Genomic DNA, 3,941 nt, shown 5'->3' on the forward strand with positions numbered 1-3,941 from the left:
TCCTAATCTGACACGTATAAAATTATTTCATTTATTTTACTTTTTATCTCTGAAATGTTTCATATTAAAGAAGTTCATATATCAAAGACACCCTGAGTAATTTCTAAATGCTAATTTTCTGTGGAAGAGAAAAACGTCTAAACAAGGAACAGAAACAGGGTGCAGGTGTGGCAGCAAATAAGGAAACGCAGAAAATAAATCTAAGAGTAACAAACTATAACGACAAGGAAGAAACGAAGCTAAAACTAGAATCACTACGAAGAACTGAAGGTAGCAAAGAATCAAGCTGGTCTGATCACAGAAAGGATCAATAAATCAAACCCCAAAACAGCTGATAAAATCAACATGTGGTGCCAAAACTTTCTCCATCTGAACAGAAACGATCTAGAGTCATAGATCTAGAGTCAATGCACAGCTTCAGTTCTTCCAGCTGGAAACCAGAGATCAGGATGACCTCTGACCTCAGAGCCACATGAAGCCGGTTCCTCAGTGGACCTTCCAGCAGCTGCAGGACATTCAGGCCCAGAGGACTAAAGTCTCCGACCAGAGAAACTCATCCAGGATTTAGTGGCTCTGATTCCTGCAGCAGGTCAGACTGAGACCAGAAGCTGCAGCTGGAGATCTGACTAGAACCAGGAGGGTAGAGACACCACCCGGTTCTACACCACCTGGTTCTACACCACCCGGTTCTACACCTCCTGGTTCTACACCACCCGGTTCTACACCACCTGGTTCTACACTGGACCAACCTGTTGGTTCTGGTTCTGCTCCGCATCAGAACCAAGCAGCACTGAGCTTGTATGTGTGACCGGTCCAACCTCCGTGTCTTTCTGCAGGTGGAGAGCAGAGGCCAGATTTGGGTTTGCCGTCTTTTATTTTGTCCGACAGAAACGGCAGTGGCCACTCCACGCAGTCAGGCCCACAACGTCTCACTTTTCAAGGAAAAAACATCCAAAATAAAGAAAAAATACCCAAATCAAACAGAAAAACCCGCCACAACTGCGTGAAATCAAGCCAACATAACAGTTTCATAACTGTAACACAGGAACTCGTATTAACTTGTAAATTTAAATAAAATCCAACTTCGGCTCACATGACATGAAACGGTCAAATAACAGACATTTCTCTTCAAACACAGATATAAATATAAAACTTGTGAAAGATGAGTTAACCCATAAAAACGTCTTCCCGACAGTAGCATGTCTTACCTCCTGCTAGCCCGGCGCATAGCCTCCACCTGCACGCATCAGGCTGCGTGACCACGCTGCGTCAGGTGCGTTCAACGGCAATAGGAAATACTCACTTCAAACAGGTTCAAATAAAAAATAACAAAACAAATAATAACCTGCTACATACTGAGTTTCTTTAATTCTAGACTTTCTGTTGGTTTTAAACCATAATAAATGAAACATTGACCAACATATTTGATGATGATTTACTGCCTGCCTGCTTGTAAACAGATTTATGGACTGTCCTTTGTGACTGGCTGGTTTTGGGCCGGTCGGAACCATTTGGACCCCTCACGTCTTCGTCTCCATTGTGGCAGCAGCTCTTACTGCTAGCGTCGCCGGCCGGCATCCAGCTGTCACTGCGTCGTTCAGAGAAGTAAAGCGGATTGTGGAGACGTTTGGACGTGAAGGAAAGCAGAGGAAACCGACCGGAAGCTGCGCCGCTCATCAGGAATGCCGACTGAAGCGTGACGTCAGCGGCCGCCGCGGCGGGAAACTCTTCAGCAGGACAAGGACCAGAAGGAAAACTGGAGTTTGACACAAACAGCGTAAATAAAACACACACCATTAATATTTCAGCATCTGTAGAAATAAAAAGATGCTTGTGTTTGAGGCTGTAGCGGCTGGTCGGTCGGTTCTCCAGGTGTTCCAGGTAAACTGGAGTTCCTGATGGTCGATGCAGGAAGAGAAGACAACAGGTATGGGCAGCCATTTTCTCAGCTTTCTGCCTCACCAGCACAGAGAAATCCGTTTTAAAAACCAAAATAAAAACCTACAAAGCTGTTTGTGTTAAAGAATACAGCTCATGATTAAATAGTTCATATATCTGATGGAAACCATGCATTATTCAGGACACACACACACACACACACACACACACACACAGTAAATTATTTACCCACATTCTTCAATATTCCAACATGTTTCCATCCATCTCCATAGACCTGCAGCTTAGAGCCTGAAGTTTTGCTTTTCACCTGGAGAATCTGACAGCAGTTCACAGTGACAGGATGTTCCTGTTTGCTGTTCACTGCCAGGTGAGGCAGATCTATTGATGCACACAGCAGGAAGCCAGGTGAGGATCAACAGCGACGTCATTAATTGATCTGGTTGAAGGAATAACTAATTATACTGATCCAGTCGCTGTTCCATCAGTTGGATCTGAATGATGTGATGAGGAAACTGGATGAAGATCTGGCTCAGAAACAGGCAGTAATCTGCAGATGAGGCCCCTCAGGGGCCACTGTGGGGCCCTGAATTATTCACACTGCACCTATCCAACAAAATGAATCCGTTTTATTTGCAGACAACAAAAATGTCTGCTGCCTGTAAATCTGCAAAAGATATTTTCAGACTGGGATGGTGGCAATAAACCCAGAAGAAGAATGATCTGAGATCCTCAAACTGTTAAAATATTTAGTTTTTCTGTCTGAGGAGGGAAACTGAAAAACAGGGATGACCAAATATCACCCAGTTTAAAAGAAAAGAAACTGAATATTTTTAATAGAAGTTTAAAACCAAACAAACGACTGCAGACGGATCCACCATGATGAGACGACGACAGCTTTGGTTTTTATTTATACTCATTTCTTTCCCATTACAGAGACTGGAGGGAAACACTGCAAAGCTACAGAGTGAAAAATTAACTTCTGCTCTTATTTAGCAGAAGAGAAAAGGAGGAGCTCATTTCTCAAAGTCATATTTCCACCTGCTTATTCAGTCATTTATAAATGTCAAGCTATTTGGCTTGCTAACTAAATATTTAGCTAATATCTAAATTCACTTGCCAATAACAGGAAGTGTACTACCAAAATAAAAGCTTGGTCTTCCAGCCCTCCTAATAATCTCCCGCTGTCGAACTGCTTCATGTCTCCTCTTCATCATCTTTTCTTTTCTTGTTCAACATTTCAGCTGAAAACGAGGAAACTCTGTTTTTAAGACAATCCAGACGTTTAGCAACAGATCAGCATTCAGTCAAGACACAGCTTTTATTTTGATAGTCCACTTCCGCTACCATGTGAACATGCACATTAGATCAATATTTAGCTCTGAGCTGCTAACTAAATATTTAGTTAAATATTTATTTAGCATATTTGAAGCTAAATATTTCCTTTTCCAATAATATTTTTTAAACTTTGACATTTTGTAAATGAGTTAATAACATGAAGATACGAGTTTGAAGAATGATCCATGTTTTCTTTTCTGACTGTCTTAATAAGCCAGATTATTGCTGTTTGTTTTCCAGGCATGTTTGAAGCAAACTAATAAACTAAACTCCTCCCTGTGGTCAGTCCAGACTCTCTTTGATAAACGGTTTGATCTGTTGGTTTGGCTAATAGCCCGGAGAAACACACACACACACACACACACACACACACACTGCGTTTCCGTGGAGACCTCTCCTGGTCCTGCTGCGTATCTCTGCTGGTTTTCTCTAATCTCGTTCATCCGCAGCGACAGGGTCAGATATCCGTTATCTCTGGGTCCAAACGGACCCAAACGGACCTGCCTGCGCTCCGAGAGCCAACAGAACCACGGAGGGGACGGGGCGGGATGCTGCAAATTAGATAGTGGCAGGTATTATCCATTTCCGAGACGTATGGAAGTCCAAGGACAGCGCCAGCAGGGTAAACAATGCTTACAGGAGGCGGCCGGATAAATAAAGGCAGCAAATAAAGAGCGGCGATGACTGTGGACAGAGTGAGGGATGGC

The 3,941-nt window shown here is 43.0% G+C and overlaps 2 long non-coding RNA genes across 2 annotated transcripts; one reads left to right on the forward strand and one right to left on the reverse strand.

Annotated features, from left to right (window-relative positions):
- Positions 1-1,342: 1,342 nt before the first annotated feature.
- LOC106954153 (uncharacterized) lies at positions 1,343-2,221 on the reverse strand. Its single transcript, XR_001426314.1, has 2 exons — positions 2,132-2,221; positions 1,343-1,756 (listed from the first exon to the last, which is right to left on the reverse strand). It is a non-coding gene; the product is annotated as an uncharacterized LOC106954153 (long non-coding RNA).
- Positions 1,751-3,515, forward strand: LOC106954152 (uncharacterized). Its single transcript, XR_001426313.1, has 3 exons — positions 1,751-1,927; positions 2,172-2,304; positions 2,385-3,515. It is a non-coding gene; the product is annotated as an uncharacterized LOC106954152 (long non-coding RNA).
- Positions 3,516-3,941: the final 426 nt, after the last annotated feature.

The sequence above is a fragment of the Poecilia latipinna genome, unplaced genomic scaffold (genome assembly GCF_001443285.1).
Source record: "Poecilia latipinna isolate Pla-1442-1.1 unplaced genomic scaffold, P_latipinna-1.0 Scaffold631, whole genome shotgun sequence".
Lineage (NCBI taxonomy): Eukaryota > Metazoa > Chordata > Actinopteri > Cyprinodontiformes > Poeciliidae > Poecilia > Poecilia latipinna.